This window comes from Bacillus rossius, chromosome 11 (assembly GCF_032445375.1).
Source record: "Bacillus rossius redtenbacheri isolate Brsri chromosome 11, Brsri_v3, whole genome shotgun sequence".
Lineage (NCBI taxonomy): Eukaryota > Metazoa > Arthropoda > Insecta > Phasmatodea > Bacillidae > Bacillus > Bacillus rossius.
Genome location: NC_086338.1, coordinates 12,536,268 through 12,563,402, shown reverse-complemented (window position 1 = coordinate 12,563,402; position 27,135 = coordinate 12,536,268). Strand labels below are relative to the sequence as shown.

At 40.5% G+C, this 27,135-nt stretch overlaps 1 non-coding gene and 1 pseudogene across 1 annotated transcript; both read left to right on the top strand.

Moving 5' to 3' along the window:
- The first annotated feature begins 2,321 nt into the window (after positions 1-2,321).
- On the top strand, positions 2,322-2,472 carry LOC134537132 (U1 spliceosomal RNA; annotated as a pseudogene).
- Positions 2,473-15,379: 12,907 nt separating this feature from the next.
- On the top strand, positions 15,380-15,541 carry LOC134537127 (U1 spliceosomal RNA). The gene has a single exon (XR_010075943.1). It is a non-coding gene; the product is annotated as a U1 spliceosomal RNA (small nuclear RNA).
- The last annotated feature ends 11,594 nt before the right edge of the window (positions 15,542-27,135 follow it).

The following is a 27,135-nucleotide window of genomic DNA, read 5'->3' as shown; positions in this document are numbered from 1 at the left end:
AAGCACTCCACCGTCCACGCCATCGCCAGGGCGACCAGGGTGCTTGAACAAGGCTTGGCGAAGAAGCGAGTAGGGGGGCTGGTTCTGATCGACCTGGCGCGGGCCTTCGACTGGGTGCGGCAAAAACCTCCTGGTAACAGAACTGATGGCCATGGAGGTCCCCACCACCCTCCTGCGAGTGCTCCGGTCCTTCCTTGTGGGCCGAACATTTCGTCTACAGGTGGAGGACTCGTCGGCCTCCAGGACAATTCGCGCGGGGGTCCCCCAGGGGTCGATCCTGAGTCCCCTGCTCTTCACCCTGTTCATCCGGAACATCCCGTCGCCCCCTGGCGCGAAGCTATCGCTGTACGCGGACGATACAGCGATACTCTGCACCGCCCCCACACTGAGCCCGAACTGTGCCACAAGCTCAGGGCGGCATTTCTGCGAGTGAATGCCTTCTTTACCGCCAAGGGGATAGCGATAAACACGGGGAAAACACAGGCACTCCTCTGCAGCAGGAAGAGAGAGGAGTACCGGGCCAGCCTCCTCCCGGATGACTGCGAAGTTCCGTGGCTGCCGGAAATAGTGTACCTGGGGGTCATGCTCGACTCCCGGCGCACCTACTCTGGCCAGCTGGTGCGCGTGTGCGGCAAGGCCAGGGCTGTATTCTTCGCCCTGGCTACAGTGCTGAAACCCACCTCCCCCCTCGACAGTGACACCAGGCTGCTCCTCCTGCGTATGTACAATGGTGCCATGCGAAGAGGACCCACCTCAGGCCTGTGTTTCCCTGTTACATCGCACCCTTCGCCTAGCACTGGGCCGGACCCGTAACACCCCCCGCCATGTCCTAACCCGTGACGCAGGGATCGCCCCCATCGCCGACATCGTGGCCCACCAGGTGGCCAGATTCACCCGCTCCCTCCCCGGACACCGCAACCCACTCGTGTGTGCCCTGGGAGAACCAATATTGAATTGTCGTGTCCCCCCTTTCACGACCTATCACCTACAGGACCGCCCTCGCCGGCCTAGGTGATAGTTGCGTGACAGTGTGTAGGGCTACGCGCCGCCAAACTCCGTGGCACCAGCGCCAACACTCACTCCGAGCACCATAGCCAACGACTCCCCCCCTCCGCCACCGCCCCGCGCCCAGGGGTTTAACGGTAACCGGCCGGGTGTGTAAAGGAGGGTCCCGGCGAAAGTGTTCCGTGCTTCGTTGTGCGTGCGTGTGGACTCCCCCCCCCCCCCCCCCCCCCCACGCCACACACCACGTCCCTTAATCATGCTTTTTCATTTCAGTGTCATGAGTGCGCCGCAAACAATGCGAACTCGTGTGCGCAAATTTTTCTTTCCACCCCTCCCCGCCTCACCCCCGCGCCCAGTGGTTTAACGGTGACCGGCCCGTTGTGTAAAATCTCCGGGCCCTCGCCGCCAGCGCCGTGAGAGCGGAAACCCCCCCGCCCCCTCATCCATCGTTATGTAGGCGGAACACGTGGCCGCTCTGCGGAGCTGTGACGTGGACCGCCGACCCCCCCCCCCTTCCCCCTTCATCGACCCCCCCTTCCCCCTTCATCGACCCCCCTTCCTCCTTCATCGTACTCCCCGTCTGTATAACACTCCCGCCACCCCTTCGCTGTACAGATGCTGGCGTACCACGAAACAGCCCCGCAAGGGCGCTGTAATCGTGGCCCGCCAACCCTCCCCACCCCCCTTAAAAAAGTCTTGGAGCTGGCGAGGAACGCGCCGGGGGCCACCCGGCCCTGCAGGCGAGGCCCGCCAGCACCCCCCTCCGGCAGAGAAACACAGCGATGGCCGCGCGGTCTCCAAGAGCTTCGCGGCCTCGCCACCTGCTTGAACGCGGGCGCCCGGCCACAGCGACTGTGCTGCCGCCTGTCGCCAGCTGCCACACCACCTGCAGCAGCTCCTGTCCCTGGAGCACAAATACATGGAAAATTCCAAAATGAGGCAGCCATGAAGGGAATGTGCCATAATGAGGCCACCCAGTCCTCCCTGCATCTTCAATGCGCCCCATAAATGGCACTAGGCCGAATGCAAATTCCCAAATTGGTCACTTTTTTTCTCCCAATAAATTGTGGGTTTTTCTCGGGGCTCTCCCGTTTCCTACTTGCGCCCTCCCCTAAGCACTAATGAACCCCCGGAGCAAACTCTATTTGGCAAATCAAAAGAGTCTCCGTAAACATTAATGGTAAGTTATAAGTCGGGACTAAGAGTCTCCCGACATAGTTAGGAATCCTAGCAAATAAATTATTCATGACATCCCAAGCTAGTTGTGCTTTACGCGGGCATAGCTCACCCAATTTAGAAATAAACCTTAACAGTCCTCACAGAACATGCACACAAAAAAAAAAAAAAAAAAAAAAGGTGAGGCTCTTCCCTTGCACTTCGGTTGAGCTGACCTCTGCGATTACCCCAAATGTGGGTAACTCGGGCGCGTAATTTTTGGTAGTCGGGACTGCGTTCGCGCTCTCCTGGTGAAAAAATTTCAACTTAGTAGTTGTAAAGTAGTGTTAAGAATTATGTACAGTGAAGTGTAAATTTTTTTTTTTTTTTAATCTGTGTATGGTATGTAATGCATTCGTAGGTCTCAAGTTTACGGTGCCTTGGCGAACAACCCCACCGTCTTGAAAGTGTGGAAGGAAGGTATGTAATTGTGCATGGTAATAGTTGAAAAAAGAAAAAAAAAAATTCCCATGAACGATACTTGTCCAATTCGATTTTTTAGATTTCCCCCTCCCCGCCTCACCCCCGGTCACAGTGGTTTAACGGTAACCGGCCCATTGTGTAAACACTGGGCACAACAAAAAATTGTTTAAGAGTGAGCGACAGGCCGGAGATGGAAGGAGGAAATGACAAAATCGTGGAGGAGCCACCGAGGTCACGGAAAAGCCTAGCAAACAGTTCTAGCATATCCTCATAGAGGGCACTGTCGTAGCTGGGTAGCTGCTGTCAAATAAGCAGGATATGCTGCCGCCACTGTGTCTAGCTAGAGCAGTTGGGGTTGGCTTGGGCCTTTATGAAGAGCAAAACATGAAGGGTTTCTGGCGAGGGGAGGGGGGAGCGATCTCGTCCTGTGGCGTAGCTGAGATGGATAAGGCGCAAGAAGTGTGTATGCGCGTCCGCTATTTTTGATCGTCAGTTGCTTGCGCGTGCAGTACATGCTCACGCGCATCAAAAAATCTGTCATCTCAACTCGCTATAAATCAAAAACCATTTAGTCAAACGACGTCCCAATTTGTCAGTATAATTGTGAACTGTTTTGCCAACAATAATATCCATTAATCTTTTTAATGTAAATAATTTCATTTAAATATATATATAATAAACCTAGAAGGCCTTCAAAAACCTAACCGTGACTTGATGTATTTGATTTTTCATTGCGAAGTATTATAAATAAAGAAAAAATAATTTTTTCTGCATGCATAGATAATATTGCTAAATTTATAGAAATAAAAATTGTATAAGTTTCAACATCTGTTCCAAAATGCTGCAATTTAAAACAAAAATATTGTTGAACACTTCTACAATGAGATATGGCAATTCTTCTTGTAAGGGTGCCAATACATGTTTTTTAACACCATATGTCTTGCTGACTCCTGCAATATGTGATGTCGATGAATCGAGAAAACCAAACCCTGACAAAGAGAACTCTTCTTTTTCAGCTTCGTCTTCAGCAAATGGTGCGATATGGAAACACTGCATCAAAACACAATCATAATAACACGAAATTGTTAATCGGGACATGACTAAGCTTTGAGGCGCGGCTAATCGTACAATATCGACCAACTTAGCAGCTTGGTACGCTGTTGATGATATGTAACATTGATAATATTTACTCAGTCACTGAACTGTTCATTAGTGCTACATTTGTTTAGTCACGAACTATTTATTGGTTGCAGCAAAAATAAATATGTTCCCACAAAATGTATTTTCCTCAATATAATAACTGTAATCCAAAGGGGCTGATTTATAATTATGCTGCTTTTCAAAAATGTTCTGTGGTTATATCATTTCTTGAAAACTCATGCTAGGTTTGCGCATCTGGTGAGACAGCTACAGGAATACGTAATTGTATGATCGATGCTATAGGACTTATTATAACAAAGCGTGGGAACCGAGCATTCAGACTAAGATTTATAATGCTTTAAACAAATCGGTTGTTCCCGGGTGTAATTATGCCATCAAAAGCTGGCTTCATTTCGTGGAAGTAAAATCTAGGCCTACTTAACAAAAATTACGGACGCGAGCGTGATAGCAGCATTTATTAAACATCAGTACGATATTCACCCATATACACTGTCTAAAACTTGGTTCCGATTGGAACAATATTTTTCAGAGCGAACACAAGTCATAGCCTCGATTGTATACACATGGTTGTTATACGTTCTTTGAATGTTAAATGCAATGGGGAATTTTGATTTAGTGAAGTAATTTATACATAAGTCATTGCAGTTTTGTATGTACTGTTAGTCATGTAATTAAACTCCGAAATTCAAATAAATAAATAAAATATTAAAAACAGAAATATAATTTCCAAAGAACAACAAGACCAAGTCAGATTTATTCGAACACAGTCTAAACCAGTAAGGAAAATAAAAATAAATATGGACAATACAACGAAAACATCACAGACTGTTTGTGCCTGATGTCATTGAAAAACTTCTGTGTCGCACCTGTGTTTCCGTACCATGTGCGTCTCTGCCTGAGGATGGGAGCAGATATTAGTTCCCGAAAGGTCGCTTGTTTCTGTTTTAGAAAACTGTTGTGTTTGTTTCGTCTTTTCGTTTGGTCGTGTTTTTGTCTCGTTTTGACTGTTGTGCTGAATTTTTTTTTGGTTTCAATATTTTTGTGCTGTCATCATTTGTGGTTTTTTTTTTCGTTTCTCTTTTGTTTTTGGAAAACTATTGTGTTTGTTTCGTCTTTTCGTTTTGGTGTGTTTTTGTCTCGTTTCAACTGTTGTGCTGAATTTTTTGGGTTCGGTATTTTTGTTCTGTCATCATTTGTGGTTTTTTTTTTCGTTCTGTTAGTCCATTTTTCTTTGTTTTTTTTTTGTTGACCATATTCCTGTTGTGGAGTATTGTGTGGCGTTTAAATCCTGACAGCAGCTAAAAAATTTTGCTTAATTTGTTTTTTTTTTTCATTTGTGTTTTTTGTAGTTTTCTTCTACAGACATACATGTGCTAAGCAATGGCGTATGTCCAAAAGCCTACATCAAGTCATGCACTCCCATTGCACAAATCTTTCAAAGATAACGTGCATTACAACTATGCCATAATAACAACTTCCATGACATCACGTGTGTGGTATTAATTTCACAAAAATACAGCAGTACGCATTCAGAAATGTTAATAAATTTAACTAAAATACACGTTGTATACTAAAATATTTGCAGCAAAGTCTTAGCATCGTTAATGAAGTGCCTATTTAGTTACGAGCCGTTTTCTGGGCACAGGAGTTGTACATTTAATTTTAAGTATGTACCTAAGTACTTATTTATGAAACGGCTATGCAAGTAATGATTAGGCCCGTTTGACCATGACACACAAAGGTATACGTATCACGAAAAGGGAAACGTAAAACATTCTAAGTTCGTTCTACATTCACACGTAAGTGTACACATATATTTGTATATTTGCATCCGCAAACGTAAGAGAGATGGAGAAATGGGCAATGCCGAACTCTTGTGCATGCGTTCTTCAATGCAGCTTATAGCAATGCACTATTTTATCACTACGTATGCCATATACATGTCCATTTTATTCTTTTTTTTTTTGAATAGTCATGTTAGGGTCCGCGGCGGTCGAGAGGTCAGACCCCTCGCCTCCCACCAAAGCGATCTGGGTTCGATCCCAGCGGTTCAGAAGCCCGGAATTTCGCATTTAGGAATCTTTCCGATTTCGTGGTTGGCGTGGTTTCTCGGGGATCTCTCGTTTCCACCACCCTGCTCATTCAAGCGCTTCGCCATTGCAGGGCTTCATTGCTTTCGTCCCTTAGGGCACGCAGATGTTAAAGGCGCCCAATAACAAGTCTGCACTCGGGGTACGATACGCTACCCTCAGGTACCTTCCCCATACAATATTTATGTATTTCCTAGTTGTTTCCGCTTTATTATTTAAGACGTCATTTCTTCTGTCTGGAATATCAAAAAAGTCTAGTTTGGTGTACACCTCTCTTTCGGGAATACCAGTTTTGAACGGCCAAAAAAAAAAAAAGGCTGGGTAACGACGATGGCTCAAGTGAAAAAAAAAAAAAACAATGTCAATAAACAAATATAAGTATATTTGTAGCACACTTTTAATGAATGGAAATATTTAGTTTTAGATCTAGATTAAGCGCGAAATTCCAACAAGTAATGCCTTCGGCATGTCGGTTAATCTACATACATTGTGACTTTAAAACCGATGGATGTAGCAGTGATTTTATGAAATGTAGGTTGTTTACCTTGTTTTTTATGTGCTAATTCACACAATTTTATGTTTTTATACTGTGTGATATTTAAAACTTATTTATTTAAAACCAAAAGTGACATTTCAGTACATTGATGAATTTACCGTGAAACACAGACAAGCTAATTGTTAAGTTTTATCAAAAATGAAGCCGAATGTGTTGTGTATAAATGCATTCTGAGATGTAAAAATTACAGTAAGTGATTATTCATACATTAGCGTACGTGTGGTACAATATTTGACATATATTTTTTTAAGTGCCCAGACACGCGAGTATTACGTGAATATGAGATAAAGTGATATGCAATACAACCATTCACGAAATCTATTCGCGAAATTCAGGTGTCTCTAATTATAAGCCGCTTGACTAGTTAAATGCATCAAACAGAAGTCATCATGCGCAATTTAACGTAAACTAAACATAAAAACCGATGCATGTTTAAAATTTCACGTTTGAGCTTGTTTACAATGATGTAGCGTGATGTCAGTATTTTTATTGGCGCAAGTTTTGTTATGTTTCAGTGAAATCCGTACACTGTAGAACGAGCTGACGAAGTACCGTAAATGGTTGTCTTGCATTTACGAGATGCGTTTCCATTTGATTACGTTTCCGTGTCATTACATAACGGGCTTTAATGATAACAAGGTTTACTGTCACTGGCCATGAAGGCGTACTGAATGTAGGGAGGCAGATGTGTGAGATAAATTGTAAGTGTACAGGGAAAAATACGATAACGTTAATAAAAATTAATGTTAAATAAGATTACTAATTATCTCTTTGAACATAGAAGCTGTTGATGCAAGTTTCTTTCAGCTGGCACAAGGAACTTGAACGACAGCACTGATACTCTCTGCACTTCCATGGTTCAGTGGTCAGAAAGAGGCAGGTAACAATACGCTGCCGCCTTTCCTGATCTTGAAGAGAGATAAGCGGCTTCCCGCGGTCTCGCCAGTCCCCACCACGAGCAGGTAGTACCTGGTTTAGGGAAGTTCCCGCTGCTCAATCTTTAGCAGCACTGTTCAGCGCTCTTCAGCGCGTATTATTTTTAAACGGCTGCGTGTAAAATTCCAAAAACAACGCGAAATTGGACTTTCGACTAACCTTCGATTAGAGTTTCCAGGCAGTGCACAGACATATGTTAGGTATCAAACGATGCAGAATTCTTTCCTACTGTATAATAGTTTAACTTCCATTTTGATTCATCGAATACGAACTTCGGTGGAAATAGTTTCACAGACGTCTGCACTCGCTACGTGTGAAAAATTGGTAATATTAGCTGATCATCGTTTGGCTTTCCCAGATATAGCTCTGACATATTTTAGCCTTAACAAATATCCATGGTGCTTTGTCTCTATAAGGGCTTCATCCCATCTCTCTACAATATGTTAGTAACTTGTAAGAGGCGATTTCATAAAAGACTGCACTTATACATTATGCAGAGATTTATAATTTATTTAATTTATGATAGAATTATTGCACCTATTAAAACGAAATTTTATTTTAGTAAACAAGAAGGTTACATGCATATATAGTTAACGTGTCAGACACGAGACTTTTTAAAATTCTGTATACGACGGCTTTAAATTATTAAAACTTAAGGTTTAATATCTCAATTCAAATGTTTTGAAAAATTTCAAAACCACGTACAGACAACAACAGTAGCTAAATAAAACTTTTGACAAAATTTCATTCCAATCTGCAGCAAAAAATTTAACTAACGCTCACTCTTAAAGACTAATCAAATGTTCCCCTCCACGTGAATCTTTAGTTTTTTTTTTTAATGGGGGACCCCCCCAGGGGGTCTTCCCCGCCAAAAATTGTCTCTTTATTTGGAAAAGAGTGAACAAATATTTACATGGAGGAGAAAAAATGATACATGAAAACAGAAAACAGAAAATATTTACAATATATTACAATACCCGGAACTGGGCCCCTTCCGACAAATAAGTCCTTGGAGGCTGGTGGTGATGTGTAGTGGTGTCATTGTTTTGTTGTTGGTGATGATGATGATAATGATCTGCAGGTGAGGCCAGGCCTGTTTGGCTCGGGTCTGGCCTGAAGATTGGCGGCCGGGTCTTATGGTCAGCAGTACTTGTGGGGGTTAGCAGCGGAGTAGATGCTTTGTCCCGCAGTGCTTTATCGTAGAGTTGCGGGCCACCGATGTTATCCTTCGGCCCACCTGGCATCGGCGGCAGCATCACCCAGGAGGAGGTGGGCAGTGGTGAAGAGGGGGCGTCTGGGATGTGGGGTAATAGGGAGGGGGGTTCAGCGAGAAGTTGGATGAGAGGGTTGAGGTTGGTGGAGCATTTGTGTATGAATTTTTCTGTGTTGTGGGAGATGGTGTGGTGAAGGTGGGGAAGGCCGGTTTGATGGAGTAGGTGTTGGCGGAGGGTGGCGCGTGGGAGGCCAAAGATGAGGCGTGTGCCGAGGAAGATTGAGCGGGTGATCGGGCAAAGGTTGAAGAGGGAGGAGTGTGCCCAGGTCGGGCAGGCATAGGTGAGGTGAGATATGACATGGGAGCGGTAGACGGTGATGCGGTTGGGGAGTGATGTGCCTGATGTGAAACGGAGGACGTGTGCCAGTTGCCCCATGACAGCGCGGGTTTTTGTTCGGATGGAGTTGAGATGGGGTAGGAAGGTGAAGTTAGAATGGAGGGTTACCGCAAAGTAGCGAGTGGTGGGGGTCCAGGGGATGACGTGATTGCGGATTCTGGGTGGGTGGTCGCGGTTGGGGTGGTATCGGGAAAGAGGATGGAGGAGGTTTTGGAGGGGTTTAGGTCGATGCAGTGCGCGAGGAATTGGGTCTGGAGGCAGTTTATGCCGCGGCTCAGACGGTCGCCGAGCATCTGCTCCGAGACGGAGGAGGCCAGTATGCAGGTGTCATCTGCATACTGGACTAGGTAGGTGCCTGGGGGAGGGGTGAGGTCGGCAATGTGAAGGGTTAAAAGGAGGGGGCTGAGGATGGTTCCTTGGGGGACACTGGCGGGGATGGGTCGTAGTTGGGAGAGTTGGCCCTCTACTCGGACTTGGAAGGAGCGGTCTTCCAGGAAGGAGCACAGGAGTTGTGTCAGGTTGGGGGGGGATGTTGGTGGCAGCAAGTCGGTGGATCAATTAGGCATGTGGGACTGAGTCAATGGCTTTGGCGAGGTCCAGGAGCACCATGCCCGTGTGTTGCCGCCTGGAGAATCCTTGGACCACCAGGAGCTCTGCCTGGGCGATGGCGTGGGAGGTGGAGTGGTGTGGGCGGGAGCCAAACTGGTGGTTTGGGAGTAGGTGGTGGTCGTTGATGATGGGGTGGAGGCATTGGAGGATGGCCTTCTCTGCCACTTTGGAGAGGAGAGAGATGGGTCGGTAGGAGGAGGGGAGGGTGGGCGGTTTGGCTGGTTTGGGGATGGGGCAGATGATGGCGTTCTTCCATGAGGATGGGAAGTGGCAGTGGAAAACATGGCATTGGTGATTTTGGTGAGGAGGACTAGGGCTTTGCGGGGTAGTTAGTGCAGGAGGGGGGTTGGGATGGAGTCGGAGCCCGGGGCTGCGGTGAGTCGGAAGTGGGAGATGATGGACTGCAGCTCCTTCGGTGTGACCAGGGGGAATGGTGGAGTCTCTGGTAGGATGGGGAGTGAAGTGTGGCGGGATAGGTGGTGAGCCTCGTCGTCTGACGAGTCAGATGACATGGAGGTGTTGATGGCGGGTGTAAAGGTGGTTTGGAGGTAGGCGGCCACTGCTTCGGATCTCTCCTGGGCAGTTTCCGCATTCAGGGGAGGTGGCAATGTGGGTGACGCTGCCGCAGAGGCAGCACTTCCTCTTGTCGGGGGTGGTGGTGCAGTCGCGCAACCAGTGTCCCCCGCGCACTTGAAGCAGCAGAGGGCACTGTCGCACTTGACGGAGTGGTGGATGGGCATCTGGCAGCAGTAGCACTGCGGGACCCTTCCAGACCCGTGGTACTGCTCGACCTTGACAACCCAGCCGCCGAGGTTCCTGATGTTGAGCAGTTGGGGGGCCTCTCCCAGGTGGTTTGTGGTCACCAGGAACGGCCTGGTGTCTGCGTCGGGGGGCATCCGCAGGGGGAGGACAGATGCTACCGGGTAGCCATCAAGTAGTAGTTGTGTCTTCAGTTCGTCGTCGGGTAGTCTTTTGATGACCACCCGGTCTTGTCGTTCGTCGTGGTGGGGGCGGGTGAAAGGTTGGAAGCCCCCTGCGGCGAGCTTCTGGTAGAGGTAGTAATGATCTCGTGCATTTGTGGTGTAAAAGGATGTTTTGTCTCTGATGGTGAGGGGGCCGGTGAGTTCTTTCTGCAGCTTAGCAGCTGTCAGGAAGGGCTGGTTCGTGGAGGAGACGATGCAGGAGATGGGGGCATCTTGTGAGTGGTTGTTGTTGAGGGTGGAGAGGGAGGGGGAGCACGGGAGGTGGTCAAGTGGTACAGAGGTCCATTTTGTTTTAGGTCTGGGCTTGGTCAGTGGCGGTGGTGTCGTCTTCATTTGTGTCGTCAAGCGTCAAGGTGGATGCAAAGCGGTTGCTGATGGTGATGGAGTTGTCCGATGCTGTGGAGGTGGTTCGGCGGCGCTTCACGGTGTTCTTCCGCACTGGCTGGAACCCGTCAGACAGGTCCATGGCGGTAGGGCCGCCCCGGTGCTGGGTGGGTGCGTAGCGGTGGTGGTTGGTGGTGCTGTGGTGGTTGTAGGTGGTATTCCGGGTGCGGCTTGTTGGGTTCCCTGGTTGCTGGGGGAGTGCATGGTCGGGGGAGGTCGAGCAAGGACGGGATGGCTGTGTGGCTCATCATTGGTGCACTGCACGAGCTGGTCGTGATGGTGGTGGCTGTTGTGGGTAGGCTCGTTGCTGGGATGAGCCCGTCAAGAGGGCGCAGCTCCGACACCTTTACGCAAGCAGTTTGGGGCTTGGCATTGGTGGTGGCTGGTGTCTGTGGGCGGGAGCGGGCCTCAGGGTGGCCTTGCGGTAGCTGTTCCCCCTCAGATTGTCTGTCATTGCAGGTTGTGGCAGGCTTGGGCCGTCCATAGGTCTTTTTGGGGGGTGAGTTTATTATTTGTGGTAGTGAGGAAAAATTTTCCCAGTCAGGGACGTGGCTGTCCATCACTCTTATTAATTATTATATTGCAATATACTACACTATTTACATTTATTAAGGGAATTTTGTCCGCCATTGTTGGTCAAGTCGCAAACTAAAATATTTACAACATAAAAACTGGATAAAACTTGTAAAATTACATTAAACAGTTAAAGAAATAAATTAATAGCCAAAATAATTGAGAAGATCCAAAAGAAATGAGAAAGTTAATGAAAATTAAATTAAAATTACATTTGCTGCAATTGTACATACTGATAATAATTGTCTGAACACTATTAACCCTTTCACTGCTATAGACGAGGGTAAGAGCTCACTATGTTGTTGCTAAGCTGTGTTTGTAGGTGTTGCACCCTTTGTGCTGAACAAATTTTTTATGAAATCATAAAATTCAGATCCTTCTGTTTGATCGCACTGGCGAAGTTAACATTTTTTATGTATAATTTTTATTTTTGTAATTTTATTATTTTTAATTAAAGTTTTTTTTTTAATTTATAATTTTTTAATTTTTTTAATTTTAATAACTTTTTGTGTTCTTATGTTATCTTTTATATTGAGGTATATGTACATAAAATAAACCACAAATCTTCAAAAGTTTGCTTTTGTGTGGTATATCTCAAAGCAAGGCACAATACATAGTGAAGTATCACAGGTCTTGCAGCAGTAGCGAGTTTCCTTACGTTTCTTGTTCTTTGTGCGTACTTTACATTTCCTTGTTGGATTTTTCTTAGACGTCATCTCTACTGATGGGAAATGTCTTCCGACAAGTCTGGTTGGATGTTCTTTGTTTGATCGCCTGCCACTTTGAACAGTTTTTCTCTCTTTTGAATGTTTTTCGAGAATTTCTCTTATGAGAGCAAGCTGAAATTGGGCTATTGTTACATTTTTTCCAGTCACTGTTTTGTACAGAATATAAGAATTCAGTAATGCAATGTCTAGGAGGTGAAAGAAAACCTTCTTGTACCATTTTACAGATTTTCGTACACTCTCGATACAGGTGATGATCATGTCAGAACTATCAACTGCTCCCATGTTTTCGTTGTAGTCCACGATGCACTTTAGTTTCATTACCTTTTCTCCATTTTTGCGCGAAATCTCCATCATATCGGCACTATAGCATGTTGTTAACATGTGAACCTCTCGTCGGTCACACCACTTTAGCGCTAATAATTTTTCAGACGACCTGAAAGTAGCTTCTCCTTTCTTCAGCTTTTCGTCCATTTTGGGCATTTGCTTCCTTGTTTTTCTGACTGTGCCACATGCATTTGTACCATTGCTATGTAGCCATTCAAAAAGGGTAGGACTTGAGTACCAATTATCAAGATAAACAGTGTGTCCTTTTTGCAGGTATGGTTTCAGTAATGTTGCCACAACATTGCCAGATTTTCCTAGGTTCAATCCTGCCTCTTCAATGTCAGACACAGCACCAGTGTAGATTATAAAATCTAGCACAAAACCAGTGTCACAATCACACAATACAAATATTTTTATACCAAAACGACTTCTTTTTGAGGGAATGTATTGCTTGAAAGATAATCTTCCCTTGAAGAGCAGGAGACACTCGTCAATACACAAGTTGGCAAATGGATTCATTGCAGATCTGAAGGTCTCCCTGAGACTGTCAACAAGTGTGCGAATTTTACATAGCCTATCACCATTCGCAGGAACTTTGTTGTCAGAAAAATGCAACATTCTCAACAATAAAAGAAAACGGTCTCGGGACATGATTTCTGGGAAAGCTGGTGTTTTTAGAAGAGCATCTCGGGACCAATACTCATTTATGCTGATTTTTTTTGTTCTTGGCATAAGCATGCAGACAGCTAAAAATGTGTACATTTCCTCCCAGTTTTAGTTTCTGTAGCAATATGCTCCATAACTGACTTTGAAAAAAAATGGTAAAAAAAATCACTAACGGTTTCAGCTTCAGTCAAACAAGTTTGATTACCAGAACTTTTTTCTTCAAAGTAATGAATATGAGGCACAAATTCACCCTGTGTCCAAGCTATTTCTTCTGGTCTTATTTTTTTTGCTGTTGGTTCGTATTCCTGCTCTTCATCGCGCGTTTCACTTTCTGACTGTGAACTAGGGAATCTTTGCTTCGCTGGTGATCGTGACGTCAACGTGGAAGGTCCAGGTTGTGATTTATCAGATTCCCAGCCATCGTCCCTGCTTGAAATGCTACTCACATCGTCGCCATCACTATTTGCAAGCATTGCTAGCAGTTCCTCATTTGTGTATTTTTTTTGTGCCATGGGTAAATACTACAAAGAACTAAATCAAAATTTCACATACCGTTTATACAGAACCACTAAAAATACGATCCTCTTCAAAGAACCAAAAACATGATCAACTGGTATAAACAACTATGAATAACAAGTAGGCCTTCAGTTTACTCCTAAAGAATTCAAAACAGCGCGAGTTTCGTTATTTCTGCGACCAAACAAGACATACACAATAAGGTTGAAAATATTTCCCAAGCTCGAAAAAACTAGTAAGCGCTATCTATGAGTGAACAAAAAAAAATAACTGTCCGAGTTGTAAAGTACAAACACGACACAATCGACTACTGTTCTCTCGAGCATACACACGTGATGCGACACGTACACACTCTGTTGGGAAATAAAACAGTTACAGTATCTATACTCTCAAACCTCGAATGCAGGCCACGAAGATCGATAAACACTACATAAGTTACAGAAACGGCCACTAGATAGTGTTGGTTTATAGACGTACTTATATGTCTGTAGCAGTGAAAGCGAAAGTAGCGAGTCGTCCTTCGCACAGGCAATGCTAGTTAGATAGGACAGATATATTCGTCCTTAGCACACACAGGACAAAATTTACGTACGAATATATTCGTCTGTAGCAGTGAAAGGGTTAATTAAACACTATCTACGAAAAAATGCACTAGAACAAAATAGAAATAGTTTATATGCACCACGAAAAACGAAACTGTGTTCAGGAATTAGTTTAAAGTTATTATTTATTCGGGTAGTGAAACCAACATGGCGCCCGAAGGTCGGTAGTAGAAGGCTTTACTGAGTTGCGTTCCTGCCACTATCACTGCTGTCTAGCGACAGGAAAGGCGGCGGCCATGTTGTGTACCGAGCACATGGCGAAAATACACAAAATTTAAGCACCGATTGCACATTATTTACATGATAAAAGTACTCACATTCATTTCTGTGGCTGCAGAATATGTTGGAGAATGTCGTAGCACATGTCACGATCGTGAAATAGGCTTATTTACAGGAAAAATAATATATACACTGCACAGCGAAAAACCATAGAACAATCTTTAGTAAAAGGCGAAATATTTATACGTTTGAAGGGAAACCAGAGCACGGTTGAAACTTTGCAGATCCCGACTATATAGGAAACAAATGCGGACCACCATTAATGGTGAAAATAGTGTACGGTCGTGCAGCCTGAAGCTGAAAATCGTCCGAAAATCGCCTCGTGGGACATGGCACTCGATATTTCGTGAAACCCTAAGTATGTTGCTAATGGAAAAAAGTTACCCTCTCGACTGTGCCGTGGTGCCCGCCTTTTTGCCGAGGCGAACGCGACGACCCGAGTGCCGCCACGCGGCAAACGGGTAACCAAATGCACGCGGCGGTCGACCGTCGTCGTGGGTACAGAAACAAAGGAAACGAGGTGCGAGTAGAAACGGGTAATTTAGGAAAAAATTGTATTTGCATTGTTGGTGTGTAGTGTTATGTGTTTAAATGATCTGGCACGGGAGTGTTATGTTTGAGAATAGAGCTGTTTCGGAGGTTAAAGTACATAACCTCAAAACACGTTGATGAGGTGGTCCGAGCTCCAAGTGAAATAGAAAAGCGAAACACTGCACAGCATACTTACCTGGCGTAGGGGCTACCCTGATCAATCAGGGGTTTCCCCAGGGTGAGGCTCTTCCCTTGCACTTTGGTTGAGCTGACCTCCGCGATTACCCCAAATGTGGGTAACTCGGGCGCGTAATTTTTGGTAAACGGGACTGCTTTCGCGCTGTCCCGGTGAAAAAATTTAAACTAAGGTGTTGTGAAGTAGTGTTAAGAATTATGTACAGTGAAGTGTAAATTTTTTTTTTCATCTGTGTATGGTATGTAATGCATTCATAGGTCTCAAGTTTACGGTGCCTTGGCGAACAACCCCACTGGCTTGAATGTGTGGAAGCAAGGTATGTAATTGTGCATGGTAATAGTTCAAAAAAAGAAAAAAAATTTCCATGAACGATACTTGTCCAATTTGATTTTTTAGATTTCCCCCTCCCCGCCTCACCCCCGGGCCCAGTGGTTTAACGGTAACCGGCCCAGTAAACACTGGGCACAACAAAAAGTTGTTTAAAGACTCATCAAATGTTCCCTCCACGGAAATCTTTAGTTTTTTTTTTTAAATGGGTGACCCCCCCAGGGGGGTGCTGTCATAACTTAGAAACACACAACTTAGAATTTTCTAAGTTATGACACTTCTAAGTTATGACACTTCTAAGTTATGATTTTCTAAGTTGTGTGGATCTTGAATTGATAACATTCGGTTGGTAGTTTGTGGTGAAGGTTTTCATACAGTCTTTCATGCAGTCCCTACATAGTTCTCACTTTGCCCGCTAGATGGAGATGAATACCTAACCATCTTTACCAGGAGTTCTTTCTATTGGTTCCTTTAAATACTACATTTTTATAAACTTTTTTTATTAACTATGGCATTTCCACACAGTACGTACATTTAACAAAGAACATATGTGAGAAATATATTTTATATATTATTAATTGTAGAATAGTAAAAAAATGAGCTTATCTCCAATTGAAACACAAAGTTGAACAATGTTATAAAAAAATAGCCTAAACTATTTGAAGCGCAATCTAACAAAAAATTACTTCAACTGAGTTAAAAATAAAGTTATCATCCAATTACCAATATGATGGAAATAACGGCCATTTAAACTAGCTAGCAATGCCTAAAACTTGATGGGTAGTTTTGATTGAATGGTTTTAAAACTGGGAACAATACGATTTGTTTATTCTTTGTAATAGTGAACACCAAATAACTCTTCGTGTTTTTAAACTGTGTAATTAAAACAAATATTTTAAATTTATATGTTATATCGTTTTATTGATAAAGCTCCGCTTTATTGGTCATTTGTGAAACGGATAAATTAAGTCACAGTACAATGTTCAATAATAATGTTTGTTCGCTTTAGTATTACTTGTAATAAAATGCATTAATGATTACGGCTAGTCGACGTCTTATAGAAAATGCATAATCATCCCATACAACACAGAAAGTTAGCCAATAAATTTACAGTGAAACATTTTTTTAAGTTTTCGTTATGTGCAATTCACAGTTAAATAGTATTATTTTAGTTTAAAAATTGGTCTAATAAATACACACTTAGCAGACTTACGGGTCTATATTTTGACAAAATTTTGAAATCAACATATTTCATATGCTTTTTTTGTATATGTAAATTTTATTATTTACTGCAGGGCTTTATAATCATGAAAATTTAAAATATATACTTGATGGTTCAATGGTTTTATTACACGTTACAAGATATTACTTCAACCATTTTTTATTTGTAAGTAAATCATCTAGAGTTTGTGTTGTAGGCTAATGGAAATGAAAAAAAAAATCTTAGCGACATTGTTTTGTACACTTCAAACGGATTGTCGAATAGAGTTTGAACGTGTATTGGATTATCAAGAAAACAATGCCAAAAACACGCACAAAGTTTATGAGTTGTGTTTCGAAATTATATTTGATACTGCTCTAGCGACCAGCCATCCTATCTTATTTTAACTCAATAACGTTAATTGTTTAAGAGAGTCTTTATTTTAAGAACTAATTTTATAACCTTACATTAATTATACTGTTCCTGAGCTTACTTTTACTACCCATAATTTATTTGTGTTAACGCTTAATAGGCTCCTACTTCTGAATTCTATTTTAAAACAATTTCTCTAGACTCAATAAAAATTAAAAACTTTGTTTAAAATTTTATATGAAAAATTAGCCTGAAAACAAATTTAAGTATTTATTTTTTCGTAACCATACTAAATATTGCCTGAAGATATTTCCAGGTGGACTGATTCATACTGCTGTATTTTTTAATTGTACTTGGCTTTGGTTGCCAAAATAATTAGTGTAACTTCTACAGTCACAAAAATTTTGTCGTAATTTTTACCAGTTACAAAATTCCTTTAAATTAAATGAATAAGGAAAGTAGCATTTAAACAGATATTTTCATGTTGGTTAACTTGAATATTTTAACATTAAAAGAGAACAAAATTACATAACATTTTCATGGACTAACAAATTTCTGGATTCTTGCAAGTAGTAAGGTCTGGCGAGTCGAAAACATAATTTAGAGTTGTTATTGTTGTTAAAGTTGGGTTCTACCTGACTTTGACGTATTACTTTGACAGAAAAATAACAGATCTAATAAAGTTATATAACTCAGGTAGAATTTGATACTTCGAGTGAAATTTGAATCCTGGATTCCCATTTTACCAGAAACTAAAAGATTCAAATAAAAATTTTTTTTATAAATTACAAAAATTATGAATTCTTTTTTCATTCTCTTTTCTTCAGACAACTATTAAGACGTATTTGAAACCAGTCACATGAAAAAAAATTATTAGTGTCAATTAATTCAATTACGGTATTTGAACCTCGGGAAGACGACAAAAAATCCACCGTGGTCTTTACACTTCCAAGCCCATTAGGTGACTGATCTCCTCCGCAGCAAGCAGGAAGTCTGTTATTTTCAAATACTCTTTCTATTCTTTAACTTTTCAATCTCACTGAACATGTCTTGAAAATATAAAGAATGCTGGTAAATCTTCATACAAAAAAAAAATTAATGACAATTATTCTCATATGATGAAATTCTTTCATAACTTTTAATGCAAATAATAATTTTTAGAAATGTTTGTCAACGTATGGTATATACATAAAGAGTCATTAAAAATATTTTAAGGTAGCAAAAAATTTTTAAAGACATTGTTTTCTTGTTCTATATTTAAGTGAATACAGAAATACCCATTTAACAAAAAAAAATCTGATTTAGTTGTTGTTTAAAGAAGAAGGCAACGCAAGTGTCATGTAATGTAACATCATTAAAAAAATTGCAAAAGTTCTAACCAAGAAGACGCATATTTTTGTTTATAAAAATCAATAATTTATAAACGCCTTATTTGTACATATAATTGGATTCACTTACAACATACAAAAGTGCATGCATTTTATGGCAAATTTGACTGAATTTTGCGAGATCCCCCAGGCCTTCAGATGATGCTGGATCCCGCGGGATTGCGGGATTCCACTTAGCTGTATTGCAATCCCTAGTCTTAGTGCCTTGCTTCTGTCAAGCTTATACGCCTATAGCGTTACAGTATTTCATTGACATGCACCTTATTAAGTAATGCGATTGTAGTCTCGTCTTTATTTTCTGTCAGCCACGCACACGGAGCTCAGAAGGGAGACGCTAGCCATCAGTGTGTACCTAATTACATTTTGCTAACTAATCAAACCATCTTTCTTTACATTAAATATATTTTAAAGTTTCTCTACTTTTAAGATCAATGCATATATTTTAAACCCTGTTTTGCTATGCATTTTTATCAATTCTGTCAATTACAATAATAAATTAGTTTTTCTGTCTGTCTTTCGCGTTGCTCGGAGACGTTAATTTGTTACATAGATTCTTCTGGAAGAGAGGAAAGGGAAGGGGGTAATTTAATAAAGTTTCCTTTATATCATGTTAAACGATTTTTACGCCATTATATACACCTCGACAACGCGACAAATCTCGTGTTTCATTAATTATAAAACTATTATTTTAAACATACTCCCCTCACATGCCTCTTCTGCATATATTAAGTTTACTTTATATTATATTAGTATTTTTTTCTTCATATGAACCTTTTTTTCTATTCGGAAATTCCTTATAAAACACTTAAAAGGTTTTGTTTTTATCAACAGCATACTTATTTTGTAGCATGACTTTTAATTTGACAGATTTTTAGTATAGTCTCTATTCCGTGTTATTCCTACTGACTGCAGCTATTGCATTGTCGATGCTATCTTCACTGCAGTCGTGAAAGGTCCTTGGTGTATTACACACATTTCTCTTTAGAAACTGCCAATAAGTTTTAATTATTCAAATTCCTACTCGGTTGAAACCTTGGCGTTTTAATTAAATTGGCTTTACAACAAATATTTAAGTAGATTTACATTTTTAATATGTTTGTTGTAGTAAAATTATGTATGGTGTTAAAATTTCAGTTACGATTTAAGTTCGGAATAAAATAATGTGTATTTCAATACATTCTTGGTGATATTTTTGTGTAGAATCAATTATGACTATTTAATGTGTTAAAATAATAATTCATTGATTCACTTACTATGGTTGCACCGGAACATGGCGCACACGTACTTTTGAAATATGATATCAATGGTGTTATGCAGTAAGGGCCCTATCAACAAAATGTAATTTATTCAGGAGAACAGAAAAACTTCCTCAAAAATCACAATTTCATGATAAAAATCTCAAAATATTTAATTATGAAATTTAATTTTATTGTATTTTTATAAGACATGACATATTCCACACACAATTACTAATGTCAAAAAAATAATAGAAACAAACTATATAATGTCGATAAAGCCCTTACTGCTTGCAAGATTACCTTGAATAGTTGATAGTGACCAAAATATTTTTTTACATGGCCCTTTCTGCACGAAAGGTTTTTTTAACTTTGTTAAAATTTTATGAATTCTAAAAAATTAAGACAATAACATTTAGAATATTGGAATTTTAAGAACAGGCACTTAAATTTACATCAACATTCCTTTATCAATGAAACAATGTTCTTTTAATTAAATAGATTAAAACATTCACATTTGCATAATTAAACTATCATCTGTTTTACAATATTGAATCACTCAAGAAACATACAATTATTATGAATATTTCAACTGAAACAAATTTCAGGCTAATACACATAAGTATACATTGACTTAACATCTTACAATACAAAAAAAAAATTAATTACAATTACTCATCAGAATCTTCCTCATGGGTCTCTGGTAGACAGTCTCTTACAGAAGCTTTCCAGGGTATCTTCTGGTACTCATCCCAGCACCGCTGCGGTATAATTTTGCGTTCACACAATTGCCACAAATCCTTATATTTCTCAGCTGAAATTGGATGTCTGGCCTTGTGAAGTTGCTTTAGCTCACAGTCTTCTTCTTGTCGTGGTCTTCCTCTTCCTTTATGGGGGCCAATGGTCACAGTTTGAGATTCGCTGCCTTCTTGGAATGAATATTTGATGTCAACTGTTTCAAACGTCTTCATAAATTTCACTTGACGTATCTCCTGAAACTTTATCTTGTCTCCTGATGTATGTTCTTTCCTTTGTGTAGGAAAAAACTTCTTTTCAATTGGTTTCCAATCTTTGAAGTCTGAGTACTTCATGACATACACAGTGTATGGTCCATGTGATGTTCTAGCATTTTCTATCCATGTAGGCCATTCGGATGGAGCCCATACCACTTTGTGTTTTGGGCTGCGTTCTATTACACCGTGAACTGAATCTACAGGCATATATGTGTGTCCTGGGAGAAGGTAATTTATTGTTATGCTTGTGAGTGTAAGTGCATTTTGCAAAGTATAAGCTATCATACTCAATGTAACATGATTCTTGTTTTGCCCCGGACAACTGTCACAGTAGAGTGAATGTGTGTTCACACTTTTTTAGCAATAAACCTTTCTGGTATGGTTTTCATACACAGTAAAGTTGTATACAGAATACTTTCTACTGTAATATAGCAACATGTTGTCACCATGTGGTGTGTTTAACACCTTTTGCAAGTCAAAACTAGCACATAAAAATCCTTCAGTGCCACTTAATTTCTGATCGTTCGTAAAATGCACTTTTGTTGCCTCTTTTTCTTTAATGTGGTCTTCAAACTTTTCAGTAGAAATACCACCGTGTTCCAAACGTCTTTGTTCTTCTGCCAAACATACAACACATTTGTCCTTTTTCGGAATGTGTATTCCAATGTTGTAGAATTCCTTCCAAACATTCTTGAACACCCCAGCTTTAGCAAAGGGGATCATTTTTTCCTGACAGTCTTTCTTATAAAGCCTATACACATTTTCTAGGCTCTTGTACTCAATTGGTATGTAGGTTTTTGTGGAAGAACTATGACAGTAGTGTGATGGCACTGCTGGCAATTTCTGTATGAAAGTGTGTATGTCTTTTGTAATAGTAGTAGGTGTTTTGTTTGCAGGTTCTTTCTTGCCCCGTTCATCTGGTTTAGCTGTGCTTATGCCAGTCTTGTTTTCCTATGTAATGCGCACAGTTTTTGCAGAGATGTTCAATGTTTTCACGAAAAATTTCAAACAAACATTTATTCGTTTTCCCTTAGATGGGAAAGAATAACACCTTGTTTCCCTTAGCTTTGATTTGTCAGAAGTCCATCTCCTTTTATTTTGTACCTGAGCTGCACAAGACAGTATTTTCGTCTCTCACGTCCCCTTTCTTCTTTACTTTGCCTTTTTCTGCCAATAGCTATTTCACTTTCCATGTCATTGTGATTGCTAGCATTTCCATCAGAATCTGATGCGTTGTCTCCATTTTGTGCGCCTATAGAATCACTGATGTTGCCTTCGTTATCTAATGTTCCATTCTCATTTGCAACCACAGTGTCACCACGCTCACTACCAAACGTACACGTTTCATCGACACGTTCGTTCAATACCAATTCACTATTACATACTTTTTCAGTGATATTGTCACTTGGCATGTTACTTGCAAAATAATTTTCGGCTGTGGCATTTGTATTTTCGGACACACTATAAAGATTAGTATCATGGTATTCATCTTTTCTGTCCGTTACTGTCACAAACCCATCAAATATTATCTCGGCATTATCTATATCGTTGCTGGTAAGTACCACTGAAGATTGTACCACATTAACGTCAACATTTCGGTTGTCTCTATTTAAAACAGAACCCTCACCTTCAAAAACACTATTGCTAATTGGCACATTTGCAAGACGTTTCTTAACCTCTAAACCAGGCTTGGAGGTATCATCACACACTGACTGTACAATATTACCTGTGTTACTTATCGAATTATTTTCATCTTCTTGATTTAACACAAGGTTAACTAATAAGCGACCTCTACTAAAGTCGGACATTTCTGCAACAACACATTTACAGCAAATGACAGCAAACAATATTATGTATACAAGCCATTCAAATTCATAGAATAAGATAAAGAAATGGGCTGTGTTAAACAACTTCTACAGAACTAATATAAATAATGAATCTTTATTTATAAAACTGATTATACCTCCTAAACAAACTTTGACAGTGCCCTCAACAAAGGTGATAAGGCCTTTACTGCACGATAGACAAAATAAAACTGTGTTGATAGTACCCTTTAAATTTTCCATATCTCTTACGTTATTGAGGCTACGATAACGCCCTTACTGTCAATCTATTCAGCTTGGAAAATCCTGAAAAATGATACCATAATGTCAAAATCGAAAATTTGGTTGATAAGGCCCTTACTGCATAACACCATCGATATATTATAATTCTCACAAGTTAACATCACTTTTGAATGTTAACCCAGTCCATCTGTTATTATTACCACATTCATACAGCAATAATTAAATAAAGTTGAATTTAAAAACTAAATATAAGAAATTGTTCGATTTTTACATTCATTTTGATATCAGTTATTTGTACTGCTTCTTTAAAGAAAACATGCTAAATCTGATCCAACCATACAACTTACTTAGTCCCACACCTTTTTCATTAGAAAAATCTGGTCTAAAAATTAAAAAATAAAGAATTTTACAGCTAATTTATTAAATAAATGTTTCAAAAGTCTGTTTATACTTCACTTAAGATAAAGTAAATTTCTTAGTTACTCGTGTCAAAAGTAATATATATTCAGTGTAAGTTTTAGCCGCAGCGTCAGAAAAGCATAGTGTAATATTAGCCTAACAACTGCAAGCGTGCAAGGAAAGAATATATATATATATACACACACACCTAATATGTGTGAGTGTTTGTGTTTGTATGTACATGTGTGTATATATAAAACATTTTCAGCAGTTTGTAGAACAAGAAATGAATAAATGATACATAATACATTCATTTCTTTAAATATAATAAAAATAATATTTATCACATTTACTACTTCCTAGCTTTATCCCACGGTTAGCTCGCGTTTAAGTATATTTTGTCATTTAATTCAGGTTGTCGGTCGACACAGGAAGCAAAAGTATTAAATTCAATTAATTAATAATATAATTAACTCATTTAATTCAGGTTGTTGTTCAATACGGGTAGAGGCTAAATATTTACAAAAGAAAAAAAACTACACAATATAAATCAGGGTAAGTGTTGGAGAAGAAAAGAAATAGTGGAGTTTGTGTTAGTAGAGCAATAGGTTCTGCCTTGTCGCGAATTTAAAATTTCACTCCATTTAAAATTTTACCTACAGTTAATTAACATCCCTTATTAACTCCGCTTGTAATCTATATCTTACATAGTATAAAACAAAGTCGCTTCCCGCTGTCTATCATTATGAATGCTTAGATCTTTAAAACTATGCAACGGATTTTGATAAGATTTTTTTAATAGAGAGATTGATTCAAGAATGTGGTTTATATGTATAAAACATGCATAATATAGTAGAGAAAAACTGATAATTTTAGAGGTTTAGAGGTGTATGCTGTGATGAATTGGTAGAAAATCACCATGGCAACGGCTATTCGTATCTATGGCAACGACTATGTCATTGTTAGTGCAGTCCTCATGACCGTTGATATTTTGCGGGGAATTTAAATATAAAAAGTTGCTCTTTTTTTTCAAGTATATAGGTATCCTACAGACTTGAAACTTGACAGTAATGTTCCTTATGTTACTCAGGATGACGTTTTCCGAAAATCAGCTCCCAAGGGTGGTTAAGCCCGTGCAACAGTGGTTACTTCGTCTCCATGGCAACGGGCATCGCTTTGTTTTGTTTTTCCATTCGAGGGGCTGCAGTGGCGTACCCACAAGGAGGGGCATATAAAATGAGCGGCGCAATAGTGTACTGCCTGCAGACTGCCGAAGCGAAGTACGGCTACACCAGTTGTACGTTGCGTGCTCGAGAGTCGGGGAAACCATCGGTGCTATTCGTTTTCTCTCCGATACATTAAAAAACATTGTAATAAATTAATTGCCATGGCATTTCATTTATTATTACTGTAAATGGGAGATTTGGTCTTCTTTTCCCTGTAGTATTGCCGTGCGAAACCGGGTCGGGCAGCTAGTATATATATAAATGATGAAATTTCTTCTGCTTTGAGGTGCAATCACGTAAACACGACTAAGGCCTAGCGCACACAGAGCAACTGTTCTGCAACTAGAGTCGGCAACCAGTTGCATCTGCAACTAGTTTGTAACTGAAACAAAACTTCTGTCCGCACACGTCAACGGGTCAGTTGTGAATCAGTTGCGTAATTAGTGGAGTATTTTGTAGGCCTAGTTCGCTGTGTTTTAAGGCATTGCCTTGACAATTTGTGCTTATCATGTCATCAGACTCAGACGAAGAGGATGTCATTAACTACTATCTTTACCGAAGGCGGCGAAGGACACAAAGAGAGCATTGGGTCCACCCTTATTTAAGAAATAATGTGAACTCTAGGCTATTTGTAGCAGCTAGAGAGTTGTCTCAGTCAGATAGGAAGTTTAAATCTTTTTACCGAATGACAAAAGATACGTTTTTGGAACTAACAAGACTGGTTGGCCCTTCCTTGGAGAAGATGGACACACACCTGAGGGAATGTATTCCAGCACAGGAAAGATTACTGATCACTCTGAGGTAAGTTTAATAAGTCAACTTTATTGTTATTTTAAATTTACATAAGAATAAAACATATCCACATAAAAAATGACCATTGAGTACTTATATTGAGTATTTACATGTTTGAGCTATTAAGACCTTGTGAAAAAGCGTTATAAAAATCTGCAGTTTGGATATTTACATCAGACGACATGTGAGTCAAGTCTATTTGTGAATCTCTTGCGTCGGACATCGTCGGTGAGGTGAGGATGGTGAGGCCTGATGAGGACCGTGGCTGCTGTTGATGGTGTCCCGAGAAACTTATGTCATCAATCACTCTCAACACCTGTCGCTTGAAACGTTTGATTTGTAAATCACTCAATTCTTCTAATTCTGGAATCAAGCTGAGCAGGAACATCTTGATCTCCTGCTGTCGATCAATTTTCTGATTGGTATCATCGGCCTCAGGTTTTGATAGTAGCTTTGCCCTTTTTTGCCTGAAGTACTCCGCTACCGTTTGGTCAGCTATGGTCGCAGCACTTTTGGCTTTTCTCTTTGGGATTTGAGTAGGCCTATTGCTTGATGTTGAACTTGTGGATTGCATTTCCACTGCCTGTTGGGAATGCTTTAAAATTGAGGGAGACATTTCTGGGGAAAAGTGGCCTTCGTCTGTAGGATCGATTTCCAACTGAATGGGGTCATCAATTTGGGTTTCAGAACCTTCAATTTCAGGAACTGTAGACTGGGTATTGCTGGGTTGTGGAGGCAAGTTTCCCGGAGAGGGGGGAGTTACTGTTTTTATGAATGGCAGACAAAACTGCATGGCATTTTCTAAGTAGTATGCCTTTTTCTCCCCCCCAGAACCACTAGGGGAAGGTTTCATTCTTCTCATTAAGACGGTTCGTAGATTTCTCCACTTCTCTTTGCAATCTTGCACTGAAACAAAAAAAGATAAAATCTTATGAAAAATTAGATATTTTCTTTATGTAAAACCTATTAAATTATCATAATTTTAATAGGTTTCACCTAACCTATATGTTTTTTTCTGTTGCAGATATTTGGGAACTGGTGAAACATTTGTGGCAGTGTCCTTATATTTTGCAAGAGGTGAGAGTACAGTTAGAAAAATTATCAAGGAAACCTCAGAAGCTATCTGGAACGTACTGAGGGATATTTACATGCCTGTTCCTACTCAAGATATGTTGAAACACATTGCTGATCGTTTTGAGCTGCTATGGAACCTTCCAAATTGCATTGGAGCACTGGACGGTAAGCACATAAGAATTGAAAAGTTTCCACTTACTGGATCTGAAAACTTCAATTACAAGCACTTCCACTCAACTGTACTTTTGGCATGTTGTGATGCCGATGGGCTCTTTACAATTATTGAGCCAGGTTATGCTGGGTGTAACAGTGATGGAGGCATTTTCAAAGCAAGCTCAATGAACTTCTGGATGGCACATGGTGATAATATCCCTTTGCCATCACCATTGCGGTATGATGAAAAAAACATACCGTTCCCATACTATTTCGTAGGAGACGAAGCCTTCCCACTGACTCGGAACCTTATGAGGCCTTTTTCAGGTAAAACACTGGACAATGTTAAACGAATATTTAACTACAGGTTGAGCCGAGGAAGGAAAACCATTGAATGTGTGTTTGGAATGGCAACAGAAAAGTTTGCAGTCTTAAACGGGCCAATTAGATGTCGTGATTCTTCAACAGTAAATAGCATAGTGAGATCAGCTTGCATCCTACA